At 39.2% G+C, this 15238-nt stretch overlaps 1 pseudogene; it reads left to right on the forward strand.

Annotated features, from left to right (window-relative positions):
* Nucleotides 1–6190: 6190 nt before the first annotated feature.
* On the forward strand, nucleotides 6191–15085 carry LOC125916790 (60S ribosomal protein L34-like; annotated as a pseudogene).
* The last annotated feature ends 153 nt before the right edge of the window (nucleotides 15086–15238 follow it).

The raw sequence follows: 15238 nt of genomic DNA on the forward strand, positions 1-15238 counted from the left end.
CCCTATTATCAACATCTTACATTAATATGATCTATTTGGAGAACCACTTTTCTCTTTTTTTAATTTTTGTTTTAATGTTTATTTATTATTGAGAGAGCATGAGCATTGGAGAGGCAGAGAGAGGGGGGAGACACAGAATCAAAGGCAAGCTCCAGGCTCTGTGCAAGCTGTCAGCACAGAGCCCGATGTGGGGCTCGAACCCGCAAACCAAGAGATCATGCCCTGAGCCGAAGTCGGTCGCTTAACCCACTGAGCCACCCAGGTGCCCCTGGAGAACCACTTTTCTAATGAATAATCACTGAAGAGCCCGCATAAGATTGGTCACCTTGGGGCAGGTATCAGCCCTGAGGCTGGAAGGAGCTAAGAGAGGAGCTTATCATCACCATCACCAATATTCACATTTGAATAAGACTTTAAGATGGGTCATTTCATGGGATTCTTAGCAGAAGCCTTTGAAATGAGCCAAGGAAGTTATCCCCACTTTACAGATGAAGAAGAAAAAAAAACAAAACTGGGGATCAAAAAGATTAAAGGATTTTTCCCATGATCACACAACTGATAATAATTTATATTTATTGAGCTTTCCCCATGGGCTAAATCTTGTTGATAATATATCAACAAGATATAGTATGTATCAACAATATTATATATATTGATATTATATATAACAATTTATTGATATATAATATATAAGGTCAATATTGATAGGTATATATAACATACTGATATATAGTATCAACGGCTAACATATACTATCTCATTTAAACCTCACACAAATCTAAGGTAAGTCCTGTTTTCATGTTATAGACAAGGAAACTGAGGCACAAAAAGACTAAGTAACTTACTCTTGGACGCACAGCTTGAGTTAAAGGAACTGTGATTCAAAGCTGGGAAATCTGACTTCCAGGACATGTGTTCATAACTTTTAAGGTATAGAGTTAAGTTTGACGGCTTGGCTAGGCTGAATTACATTTCCCAGAATTCCCCTTCCAGTCTGTTTCCAATTAGCATGGGCCACAAGAGCGATTCTTGTTGGAGCTTCAGAGGGCGGAAGTGAAGCAGCAGCCATTTTGTAGCTGACACATGTTGCCAATTAACTGCTGTCTCATCTCATTAGCATGGGGCAGTGGGCATGCATGTAACTGCTTTGCCTTCTCCTGAATCTTCCTTCACCTTCTCTGACTCCTGGGCCAGGTGTGGGTGATTAGCTCCGTGCAGAGAGCCCTGGCTTCTGTAGCACACCCACACCATCAACACTAGAGGCAACAAGAACTGACGTGGGCTTCAGCCGGTCGTCATGGGCCTCAGCTCACACTTGCGAGTAACAGTTTACTCGTGGTCTCCTCCACTTTATAACCATTGTCCATTCCCAAATGCCTGCCCTTTAGATTTCAAGCTGCATCAGATGCGAAGACAACAGCTTTCCAGAAACTGCTTAACCAGCTAACAATTAAATAAGGTCAAATCTCTGTAATAAATATGTACAGGCAGTCTTTGCTTTGCATGGTAATGCAGGACTGTAAAAAAGACAGTGCAAGCTGAAACCATTCAAAGCCAGCTGAATAGTCAGTGAGAAAAAGTAGGATTGTTCTATGACCTTTAAACATTTTGGTCAAAACATTAAAAACTACTGTTAAAAGTGTATTAGGAAAATGAAAAAAGAAAAGTTAATATTTATTTAGCACACAGTTGTTTAGAAACATTGAAAAGTTAAAATGTTTTATTTCTTTGTAAAAAACAACAGTGCTTGCCTTCTAATCATGTAACTTATAGAGCAAGCGTCTTTTCTATGGCTTATTGAACTGTCCGATTCCTTTCTAAGTTTGGGTCTGTTTCCAACACTTTATCCTCTGAGCTTTCAGTGTCATGAAATCTCTCTGAGAGCTCCCTTAACATTCACTCTTTTTTGCCAGCATCATTTCCTCGATGACACATTCATGTTTTTGTCACAACTACCTGCCTTGGAATCGGGGTGCAAATTTCACAGCAGCACCCTTCTCTGAACTAGTAGTCTCACCAGTTTAGCTTAATATTAATCAATTCATGCTGATTTCTGAAATGGTAGAACCAGCCATTACCAGCAGTCGAGGGGTTTTCTTCAGTCTCCTTGCAATGATTGTTTTCTTCCAGTGTGGCTATTAACTTCAATGCTCTGGCCTGAACGCTAGCCAAACTGATTCAGAAAAAATTATTATGTTCTTCAATCGAAAGTGCAAATAGGGGCACTTGGGTGGCTTAGTCGGTTAAGCATCCGACTTCAGCTCAGGTCATGATCTCTCAGTTGGAGGGTTCGAGTCCCATGTCAGGCTCTGTGTTGGCAGCTCAGAACCTGGAGCCTGCTCTGGATTCTGTGTCTCCCTCTCTCTCTACCCCTCCCCTACTCATGCCCTGTTTCTCTCTCAAAAATTAATAAACATAAAAAAAAAGTGCAAATAAATGGCTTTCTGTTTCTTGTGCTATTTATTTATTTATTTAGAGGGAGAGAGAACACACGTGTACATGGGGAAGGGCAGAGGGAGAATCAGTATTTTTTATGTTTATTTTTGAGGGGGGGATGGAGAGAGGGGGTCAGAGAGAGAGAGAGACAGAATCTGAGCCAGGTTCCAGGCTCTGAGCTGTCAGCACAGAGCCCGATGCGGGACTCAAACCCATGAACCATGAGATCATGACCTGAGCCAGAGTCAGATGCTTAACCAACTGAGCCACCCAGGTGCCTCCGTTTCTTGTGCAGTTTAAACTAAAAGCTGTTAAAGTGCCTTTACCTGTTTTTTTCATGTTCATCAAGATTTTTTCAGTCTGATTTGCAGTATAGCTTCATATAGGTTTAGGTCTCTTTCTATCTTTGCTTTGCTGTCTCTATCTTCAAATCTAATCACATCCAGTTTCACTGCTAACATTTTCATTTCTAGTTTCTTTGTTTCACTATCATTTTGTTGGCCAATTCTCTCTTTCGATTTTCCATTTTTGTAAAACATCGTGCGTGTTTATCCCTGGGAGACAAGGAGGAAACGCAGGTACAGGTTTTGCTGGCTGTGAGTGAATTGAATAACAGATATACAATGACCAGTCACCAACAGATTTTGAAAGAAGTGACAGGACTAGTCACTGATCATGATGTGCACCTTATTCACATGGTGATTTATGGACTAAATCGCTAGCAGTGAAGTTTGTACTTTATACAATTAATTACTCACCGGTAATAAACTGTGGCAAATAAAATTAGAACTATGTTGTTGAGGCACTGGTATTATTTAATTAAACCATGGTAACTGAAATTCATGCATGTTGGAACTGTTTAGGGTGAGGATCAGCTGTGTGTGTGTGTGTGTGTGTGTGTGTGTGTGTGTGTGTTTGCATATGTGTAGTCTTGGTAGCAATCTCATAGAATAACCGTTCATCCTCCACAGTCTCAGCAAAATCCCAAGGTAGAGTAAAGATTATCTAGAGAAGACTTGTGGATATAGCTTTTGTCTAAGGGAGTGAAATTCCAATAATAGATCAATAATAGACCCACAAAAAATTTTAAATTATTACATTGGCAGAACTACTGCCAGTTTGGACTGAATGGGACCAAGACCACATAAAACGAAAAGAGGCCTGTGGGCAACCCCTCCCCACCCAAATCTACTAGCAGTAAGAAAGGGGAAAAAACGATTCCGTTAAAAATACAATCTATCTTTTGTGGATGAAAAAGGATGACTTAGATGGCAGAAACAAGAGTTTAGTGGAGCCAGGAATCATGCAGGATTATTCTGAGACCTTAAGTCCTAATCAAGGAGCTACCAGCTTGTGCCCAGCTGACTTTCAGAATTTCTATGGTCCATCGACTCCTGGGTGCCTCCTGTTTCTCCCCCTTTTTGAATGGGAGAGTCTGTAGCAATTACCCTCTGACGTCATATGTTGAATCTTTGGAGACCTATCTCTTTACTCCACAGGCTTTCCAATGGAGAGGAGCTATACTTGAGAAACCAGACCCAAGGAGCTTTATGTGCTCTGGATCTAATTTAAATGATGACAGTCTTGACCTGGAATTGATGCTGTAACAGGTTGAGACTTTGGGGGACCATAGAAGAGTAAATGCATTTTGCATGTATGAAAAATATAAATAATTGATGGCCAGAGGGATGGCAGTGGTTTTCAGATATAGCCACACTCTTTTTGACTGCTTCTCCTTTCAAAAGGTGGAGCCTAATTTCCTTTGTCTTAAGTGACTTAGTGACTTGCTTCTAATTAACATATATAATTGGAGGTGATAGTCTGTGACTCCTGAGAGCAGATCATGAAAGCCCACACACATGTTTCCTTGCTTTCTCTCTTGGGTTATTCACTCTGGGAGAGTGCCAGAGTGCCAGAGTGCCATGTTGTGAGGACACTCAAACAGTCCCCTGGAAAGGAACTGAGGCCTCCTGCCAACAGCCATGTGACTGAGATATCACAGAAGTGGATCCTTCAGTTCTAGCCAAGTCTTCAGGTGATTGTAGCCTTCACCGATATCTTGACTGAAACCTCATGAGAATTCTTGACACACAGAAACTGTGTGAGACAAGAAATGTTTATTGCGGTCTAAGTCATTAAATTTGGGGGTAATTTGTAATGCAGCAATAGATAATAATTAGTAATTATAATTAGGCTAAATACTCCAATTAAAAGAAAAAGATTCTCCAACTAGATTTTTTAAAAAGTTTTATTATTTATTTATTTATTCAATTTTTTTTGAGGGGGGGGAGAGTGCAAGTGAATGAGGGGCAGAGAGGGGGGACAGAGGATCTGAAGCAGGCTCTGTGCTGATAGGCTGACAGCAGCGAACCCAATGTGGCTCAAACTCATGAACCTCGAAATCATGACCTGAGCCAAAGTCGGATGCTCAACCGACTGAGCCACCCAGGTGCCCCTAAAAAAGTTTTATTTATTTTTAAGTAATATCTATACTCAGTGTGGGGCTTGAACTCGTGACCTCAAGGTCAAGAGTCACTTGCTCTTTCAACTCAGCCAGCCAGGCGCCCCTCAAACTAGATTTTTTAAAAAGCTTATGCTTCTTACAAAAGGCACACCTTAAATATAAAGGTACAGAAAGGATGGAAATAAAAGAATGCAAAAACCATGCACTCAGCAACAATAACAAAACAAACAATCCAATTTAAAAATAAGCAAAGGCTCGAATAGACATTTGCCCAGATAAAATATACAAATGGCCAAAAAGCAAACAAAAATATATGCAACGTCATAATCACTAGGGAAAGGCAAATCAAAACCACAATGGTATAATACCTCACACCCATTAGAATGGCTACTCTTAAAAAAACTCAAAACAGAAAACAAGTGTTGGCAAGGATGTAGAGAAATTGGAATTCTTGTGTATCATTGGTAGGAATAGAAAATGATGGAGAGCAGTATGGTGGTTCCTCAAAATATTAAGAATAGAATTACCATGTGATCCAGCAATTCCACTTCTGAGTATATATATCCTGAAGAATTAAAAGCAGGGCCTCAAAGGGATATTTGTACACCCATATTCACAGCAGCGTTATTCAAAATAGCTGAAAGGTGGAAGCAACCCAAGTGTTCATCAACAGATGAATGGAAAAGCAAAATGTGGTAAAAATGTGGTATGTACACACACACACACACACACACACACACACACAGGAATATTACTGAGCCTTAAAAAGGGATGAAATTCTGGGCTGCCTGGGTGTCTCAGTCGGCTCAGGTCATGATCTTGCAATTCATGAGTTTGAGCCCCGCATTAGGCTCTGTGCTGACAGCTCAGAGCCTGGAGCCTGCTTTGGATTCTGTGTCTCCTTCTCTCTCTGCCCCTCTCCCCTTCTCCCTCTTTCAAAATAAATAAACATAACATTTTTTAAAAAGGGAGGAAATTCTGACATATTCTACTACATGAATGAAACTGGAGGACACTATGCTAGGTGAAATGAATCAGTCACAAAAATACAAATGGTGTATGATTCCTCTTATATGAGATACCTAGAATAGTCAAATTCATAGAGATAGAAGTAGAATGGTTGTTGTCAGGGGCTGGGGGGAGGAAGAAGGGGCAGAGTTTCAGTTTATAGGGTAAAAAGAGTTCTCAAGATTGGTTTCACAATAATGTGAATGTACTTAATGTCATTGAATTGTACACTTAAAAATGGTTAAGATGACTCTTCTGGGGATGGTGTCCATAGGCATTGATATGGTCCAGCATATGATAGACCATCGTAGTCTGTCCTACGACAGAGCCTCTAGCAAAGCTAGGCTGTCCTGAATCCCTGGTAATAGAATCGTGTACCTTTATATCAAGAAGTGTGGGACAGCACCAAATCCACATGTGGTGTGTGGAGTTCACGACTTAGGGGAGTTCATGCTCTGACATGAGCTTATGAGGCTGTCTAAAATGAAGCACACATCAGCAGGGCCTATGGTGGTTCCATGTGTGCTAAGTGTGTTTGTGACAGGATTAAATGTGCTTTCCTTACTGAGAAACGGAAAATCATTGTGAAAGTGTTGAAAGCATAAGCACAGAGTCTGAAAACTAAATTTAAAAATGAAGCTTTTTTAAGAAAAAAAATTAAAAAATCTTCCTCTGTTAAAAAAAAATCGGTTAAGATGAAAACTATAAAACATTGAGAAAGACATTGAAGAAGACATAAACAAATGGAAAGATATTCCATCCTCATGGAATGGAAGAACCAATACTGTTAAAGCACCCATACATCCCAAAACAATCTACAGATTTAACAACATTTTTCACCAAATCAACAACATTTTTCACCAAACCCAAAATTTGTATAGAACCATAAAAGACCCAAAAAAGTCAAAGCAATCTTGCAAAAGAAGAACAATGCTGAAGGTATCACAATCCCAAATTCTAAGATACACTAAAAGGTGTAGTAATCAAAACAGTATGGTACTGGCACAAAATAGACACATAGATCAATGGAACAGAATAGAGAGTCCAGAAATGAATCCATGCATTTATGGTCAATTAATTAATGATGAAGAGGCAAGAATGTACAATGGAAAAAAGAATCTCTTCAACAAATGGTGTTGGGAAAACTGGACAGCTACATGCAGAAGAATAAAACTGGACCACTTTCCTACACCAAACATAAAGATAAACTAAAAATGACTTGAAGACTTAAATATGAGACATGAAACCATAAAATTCCTAGAAGAAAACATAAGCAGTAATTTCTTTGGCGTTAGCAATAGAAACTTTTTAAAAAATGTTTATTTATTTATTTTGAGAGAGTGAGAGAAAGGGAGCATGAGTGGGGGGCGGGGCAGACAGAGAGGTGAGAGAGAATCCCAAGTAGGTTCCATGCTGTCAGTGCAGAGCCCAGTGCAGGGCTCGATTCCATGAACCATGAGATCAAGACCTGAGCCTAAATCAAGAGTCAGACACTTAATGAACTGAGCCCCCCAGGACCCCTAGAAACTTTTTTTAAGTGGGCTCCATGCCCAACGTGGAGCCCAATGTGGGGCTTGAGCTCATGACCCTGAGATCAAGATCTGAGTTGAGATCAAGAGTCAGATGCTTAACTAACTGAACCACCCAGGCAACCCAGAAACATTTTTCTAAATATGTCTCATAAGGCAAGGATAACAAAAGCAAAATTAAACTATTGGAACTACACCAAAATAGAAAGCTTTTGCACAGCAAAGGAAACCATCAATAAAACAAAAAGGCAACCAACTGAATGAGAGAAGGTATTTGTAAATGATATATCCAATAGGAGTTAATATCCAAAATACATAAAAAATTTATACAACTCAACACCAAAAACAAATAATCCAATTTTAAAAATGGGCAGAAGACATGAACAGACCAAAGAAGACATAGAGATAGTCAACAGACACATGAAAAGATGCTTAGCATCACTGATCATCAGGGAAATGCAAATCAAAACCACAATGAGCTATCACTTCACACCTGTCAGAACGGCTAAAACAAAAACAAAAATAAAAACAAACAAACAAAAAACACTAGAAATAACAAATGTTGGCAAGGATGTGGAGAAAAAGTAACTCTCCTGCACTATTGGTGGGAATATAAATTGGTGCAGACACTGTGGAAAACAGTATAGAGGTTCCTCAAAAAATTAAAAATAGAATTACCATCTGACCCAGTAATTCCACTACTGTGTATTTACTCGAAGAAAACAGAAACACTAATTCAAAAAGATGTGTGCACCTCTATGTTTATTGCAGTATATGAAAGCAACCCAAGTGTCCATTGATAGATAAATAAGGAATATGTGTGTATGTATACACAACAGAATGTTACTCATCCATAGAAAAGAATGAAATCTTGTCATTTGCAATGACATGGATGGAGCTATAATTATATAATTATTTATAATTATTTCACTTAGCTATAATGCTACATATTATTAGCTATAATGCTAAGTGAAACAAATCAGAGAGAGACAAATACTGTTTGGTTTCACTCACATGTGGAAGTTCAGAAACAAAACAAATGAACAAATGAAAAAAGAGACAGAAAACAGACTCTTAAATACAGAGAAACATATTGGTTTCAAACAAGTTGCCAGAGGGGAGGTGGGGGGGGGTGGGAATGAGTGAAATAGGTAAATGGGATTTAAGAGTACACTTATCTTGATGAGTGCTGAGAAATGTATAGAATTGTTGAACCATTATATTGTACACCTGAAATGAAAATAACACTGTACGCTAATTATACTTGAGTTTAAAAAATATATATAGGGGTACCCGGGTGGTGCAGTTAGTTAAACGTCGGACTCTTGATCTCGGCTTGGGTCACGATTTTGGGGTTCGTGAGTTCCAGCACATCAGGCTGTGTGCTGATGGCATGGAGCCTGCTTGGGATTCTGTCTCTCCTTTTCTCTGCCCCTCCCCCACTTGTGCACATGCTCTCTCTCTCTCTCTCTCTTTCTCAAAATAAAGAAACTTTAAAAAAATTTAAAAAGATGACTATAAGTTACAATATATATATTAAGACTATAAATTACTATATATTAATATATTTTATATATTAATATATATTAAGTATATATATTATATTAATTATATTAATATAATATATATTATACCTTATAGTATATAAGCCTATAACTTATATGTATATTAGATATATATATATCTTAGGCGCCTGGGTGGCTCAGTTGGTTGAGTGTCTGACTCTTAATTTCAGCTCAGGTCATGATCCCAGGGCTGTGGGATCCAGCTCCGCATTGGACTCCATGCTGAGCATGGACCCTGCTTGGGATTTTCTCTTTCTCCCTCTGCCCCTCTTCCCTGCTCAAGCTCTCTCTCTCTCTCTCTCTCTCTCTCTCTCTCTCAAATAAAAAATGAAAAAAAAATTAAAAAAAAAAATATATATATAAGTTAAAAAATACAGGTGATGAAACAAAGGTAAAAAATGGTTAAGATGGCAAAATCTGTGTTATGTGTATTTTACCACAATAAAAAATAAAAAAAAATTATTTTATTTTTTTAAGTAGGCTACATGCCCAGGGTGGAGCCCAATGCTGGGATCAAACCCATGACCCTAAGATTAATGGTGAGTCGCTCAACTGACTGACCCACCCAGGAATCCCAAAACAGAAAATTTTTAAAAGAAGAAAAGCAGGACCACTTGGCTGGCTCAGTTGGTGGAGTGTGCCTCTTTTTTTCTTTATAGTATTTATTTATTTTTATTCAAATCAAATAGTAAATAATGTGCTGCTGGGTGTGTGACTCTTTTTTTTTAATTTTTTTTTAACGTTTATTTATTTTTGAGACAGAGAGAGACAGAGCATGAACGGGGGAGGGTCAGAGAGAGGGAGACACAGAATCTGAAACAGGCTCCAGGCTCTGAGCTGTCAGCACAGAGCCCAACGCAGGGCTCGAACTCACGGACGGTGAAATCATGACCTGAGCCAAAGTCGGACGCTTAACCGAATGAGCCACCCAGGCACCCCTGAGTGTGTGTGACTCTTGATATTGAGATCTTGAGTTTGAGCCCCACGTTGAGTATGGAAATTACCTAAAAATAAAATCTTTAGAAAGAAAGAAAGAAAGAAAGAAAGAAAGAAAGAAAGAAACAAAGAAACAAAGAAACAAAGAAAGAAAGAAAAGAGGTAAATAGACCACCAAAATTAAAAATGGGAGGGGCGCCTGGGTGACTCAGTAGGTTAAGCATCAGACTCTTGATTTAGGCTCAAGCCATACACAAGCCCCGCATCGGGCTCTGCGCTGAGTATGAGCCAGGAGCCTCTTGGGATTCTCTCTCTGTCCCTCCCCTGTTTGTGCTCTCATGCTCTCTCTCTCTCCCAAAATAAATAAATAAACATTTTATTTTATTTTAAATTTTTTTAATGTTTATTTATTATTTTGAGAGAGATACAGAGCACAAGCAGGGGAGGGGCAGACAGAGAGGGAGACACAGAATCCAAAGCAGGCTCCAGGCTCTGCACCGTCAGCACAGAGCCCGGCATGGGGTTCAAACTCACGTGACCTGAGTCGAAGTCAGGGGCTTAAGGGACTGAGCCACCCAGGTGCCCCTAAATAAATATTTTACAAAGAGAGAGAGAGAGAGAAAAAAATTAAAAATGGAAAATATCTTTAATTGTTATCTATTTTTAACTTGCTAATTGGATCACATAATGAATTTAAATGTTTAAAAAGGAAAGTGAAATTGTGCACTTCAAATAAAAAAAAAGATACAACATGCAGATGTCAACAAGAACCATAAAATCTGGTGTAGCTATCTTACTATCAGACAAAGGAGACTTTAAGGCAAAAAGCATCACTGGAGATAAATAAGGACGTTTCAAATAATGAAATATTCAACTATCTGGACAATGTAACAATTCTAAATTTCCATGCTCTTAATAACATAGTCTCAAAATACAGCAAACAAAAATTAATGCACCAAAAAGTGAAAATTGATAAATCTACACTCATAATTGGAAGTCTTAATACTCCTCTCTTAGTAACTAAAGAAGAAGCAAATGAGAAAATCAGATATAAAAGTTATAAAAGATTTCAAAACCAATTTAAAAACTTGCGTTCTTTAACACATGTAGAATACTCAACAATTGGAGAATACAAATTAGTATATATTAGGCAGATGAAACATTTACCAAATTGAATAAATTGACAATATTTGTATCAACAAATTTTAAAATATTTAAATCATTTAGAGCATTTTCACTGACCACAGTGTAATTAAACTCAAAATGAATAACAGAAGTTTAACGAGGAAATCTCTGTATGCTTAAATATTTTTAAATACACTTCTAAATAACCTATAGGTCAAAGAAGAACTCTCAATGGAAATGAGAAATAATTTCAATTAAATGATAATATAAATATGACATACCAAAGCTTGTGGTATGTAACTGTGCTAACAGAAAGTGTATAGCCTGAGTACATATATTAGAAAGGAAGAAAGACTAAGAATCAAAGTTTGAAGCAGTCATGTCAAAAAGTATTTTTCTTTTTTTTCTTTTTTCCTATTTATTTATTTATGTATTCATTCATTCATTCATATGTTTGTTTATTTAATTTTACAGAGAGAGTGTGTGAACATGGGAGAGGAGCAGGGGTGGGGGGAGAGAGAGAGACAGAGAGAGACAGAGAGAGAGAGAGAATCTTAAGCAGGCTCCATGCTCAGCACAGATCTGGACACAGGGCTCGATCCCCCAACCCTGGGATCATGACTTGAGCCGAAATCAAGAGTCAACTGACTGAGCCACCCAGGTGCCCCAAGAAGTATTTTTAAATGACAGATTAAACCCACAGAAAACGGGGGGGCGCCTGGGTGGCTCAGTTGGTTAAGCATCCAACTTCAACTCAGGTCATGATCTCACAGTTTATGGGTTGGAGCCCCATGTCCGGCTCTGTGCTGAAAGCTCAGAGCCTGGAGCCTGTCTCAGATTCTGTGTTGCCCTCTCTCTCTCTCTGTCCCTCCCCTGTTCGCACTCTGTCTCTGTCTCAAAAATAAATAAACATTAAAAAAAAATTTAAACCCACAGAAAACAGAAGAAACAATTATTAAGAGCAGAACTTAATGCAGAAGGCAAACATACAACAGAGAATATTAATAAAGACAAATGTTAGTGTTTTGAAAGGACTAATTGCTAAACCCTTGGTACAACTGATCAAGAAAGAGAAGAGAAAATGTTTATTTATTTTATTGTTTTGAAGTTTTATTTACTTATTTTGAGAGAGAAAGTGTGTGTGAGCAAGGGAAGGGCAGAGAGAGAGGGAGAGAGAGAGTCCTGAGCAGGCTCCAACATAGGGCTCGATCCTACAAACTGTGAGATCATGACCTGAGCCGAAATCAAGAATCAGACACTTAACCGACTGAGCCACCCAGGTGCCCCAAGAAGAGAAACTGTTTAAATAGCGATTATCGGGAATTTAAAAAATGCACATCACTATAGAGTTGACAAATATTTTTTAAATGATATTACAAACAACTTTATTCCAGTAATTTCTACATTTCATTGAAATGGGCAGATTATGAGAAAAAAATAAGACTTACAAAATGGACACAAGAAGAAATGGAAAATTTTTAATTCTACACTTATGACTTAAAAAACATTCCCATAAGTCACTCCAAGCCCAGATGGCTTTATCATTGAATTCTACCAACATCTTTGAGGAAGAAACAATGCTGATTTTACACTAACTTCATCTCCTGGGCCTTAGTTTCCTTGTCCGTAATAGGCAGGTGTTGAACCAGCCAACCTCAGAAGTGTCTTCCAGTGTGAGTCCTTACTCACTCTCTTGATGCTCCCTCTGGCAGAACCTGGTCAAGAGGGAAGTTGAGGATGTTTGGCTTTGATGAGAAAAGATTTCAGAATTCTGAGGTTTAGGACTCCCTGACCACCACTAGATGGGTGGGAGTCAACTGGACTCCGTTCTCCATGCTCTACAACTTGCTATTGATGTTGCTATCTGAACTGAGATGGGTTCTCCTCCAGTGGTCCCCAAATCCACTCCCCTGCCCTTTACTCCCAGGGGAGTAATTTTTATTTTAATTATCTTGCCTATTTTAATCATCTTGTTGGAAATCATGCTAAATATTCTACATCCTTCTTCCTAAGTATAGGTTAACAAGCATGCATTATTTAGTTTTTTCTTCAGAATATAGGGTCATAGAGATGAATATCAGTTATTATGTAATTTCAAAGAGGCAATTAAGGAAATTAAAGTACATATAGTTATTTGCTTCTATACCAACTAAATCTTTCCAATTTTCCATAGTTTTTGAATTCTTGTCTCCCTTAAAAAAATCCCCCTATATTTCAGGCTGTTCGCAGGCTACTTAGGTGTCATAAGTGTGTTTTCTTAGCAGCTACAATCTCTTTTTCTTTTTTAAATATCTTTAATGTGTATTTATTTTTGAGAGAGAGAGAGAGAAAGAAAGAGCATGATCATGGGAGAAGGAAAGAAAGAGGGAGACACAGAATCCAAAGTAGGCTTCAGGCTCTGAGCTGTCAGCACGGAGCCCAATGCAGGGCTCAAAACTGACAAATTGTTGAGATCGTGACCCTTAACCGAAGTCAGACGCTCAACCGACTGAGCCACCCAGGCGCCCCTACGATCCCTTTTTCTAATGTACTGCTTCTATTTTTTTGTGAGGTAATTAAAGAGATTATCAGACATAATAGGATTGTATGTAAACTGGGAGAAAATAAACCCCAGTGAAGGTAAAATGGGAAAGTTTCTCTGAGATATTAACCTTGCACTGACTCTTCCCCTTCGTTCAAGCAGATAATAGGTCTTGCGCTACTGTTCTCAGGAATCGTTCGTGGCTTCTATTGAAGAAATAGGGATTGAGAAGGGATGGATTTCTTCTGACAAGGGTTTCTTATGACCTAGGGCCCTTGAACTTGGGTGGGAAAAAAATTACATCTTTATTTTCACTAATGTGTACCTGAAATGTAGTATTTCCTTCAATTATGTATGCAGGCGACAAACCACTGTTGTGCTAACGTTACCTGCGCATTTGTCATCAGCCGAAATCAACAATTTTCATATCCTATTTATGGTTGCTGCAATATGTTCAAATATCGTCTATGTTTGTCACTGCTTCGAAAGTATAAAGTTATTATATCCATCACTAGATCTTGGTATTTAATGTACTTTAAAAAAAATCCATACCTTATTATGTCAGAGGCCTGGTTTCAAAATATTTTGATAATCCTACATCCGTGTTTCCCCCCAGGCTAATGAAAGGAAAGAAAGAAAAAGCAGAGGGCTGAGAGTCTGTGATACCTCTGGGAGGGCGTGGCCGCTCCCTGCACCGGGAGACAGAGTCCCATGTCGCCCTGTTGGGAATGGAAACAGGTGACAGAACCGCTGTGACCTGTGGGGACCACTGCTTGCAAGCCCACTGGAGGCCCCAACAAAAAATCCTCCCCAAACAGTATATAATTCATGGGACCCCCCCCCAAAAAAAACACCTAACTAAGCTCTCTTTCTTATACAACTGAGTTTGAGGGCTGAAGTTTGTGGCAATTACAAAGGCTCCTCTAGTGACTGAAAAGCAAGGCCTCAATTACAGAACTTCTGTCCATTGGAGACAGAAACAACGTGGAAAAGTTTAAATACCTGTGTTCAGATTGTAAAATCTAGCCCAGACTTGCTGTATACACTGCAGTATTAAGTGAAAAAAAACTCCCTTTTGTATTACAGTCATGTGTATGACCATTAAATAATTTTTTTAAGTCTAATTGCTCAGGGGCCTTTGATGGAATTCCTGAATAACAGCTATGTTTCAGATGGGGGCTGAAGTGTGGCAGTCTGTGTGCGTGTCAGGGCTGTGAGAGGTCATGTGTAGTCCCGGCCTCTCCGTTTGCTGCCTCACAGGTCAGGGGACCAAATTGGGACCCCAGACATCTTCGCACTGAGTCAGTCTCCACTGCCTCCATTAGATTCTACACTGGCAGCCTCCTGTGCCAACTCAGCTCCTCTGTCTCACCTCCCATTTCTCCATGTCATAGACGAACTCTCAACCCATGAGCTGAAGGAAGGAGCAAGCCAAAAGCTTCTTCCTCCTCCTTTCTACCTTGTCCATAAATTCTCTTCCCAAAATAGAAGACCCCTTTGACGGTGAGGAGGAGGACCAGCCCTGCTCCCCTTCAACTCTTGCAGAGAGCTTGCTTCCCCACCCCTGCTTCTCCTTGGGCCTCTCTTACCCTCAATGTACCCCAGCTCCTGTGGGGAGAGCAGGTAGCGTCTGAGAGAGAGGTACAGGTAGTGC

Source organism: Panthera uncia, unplaced genomic scaffold (genome assembly GCF_023721935.1).
Source record: "Panthera uncia isolate 11264 unplaced genomic scaffold, Puncia_PCG_1.0 HiC_scaffold_1161, whole genome shotgun sequence".
Lineage (NCBI taxonomy): Eukaryota > Metazoa > Chordata > Mammalia > Carnivora > Felidae > Panthera > Panthera uncia.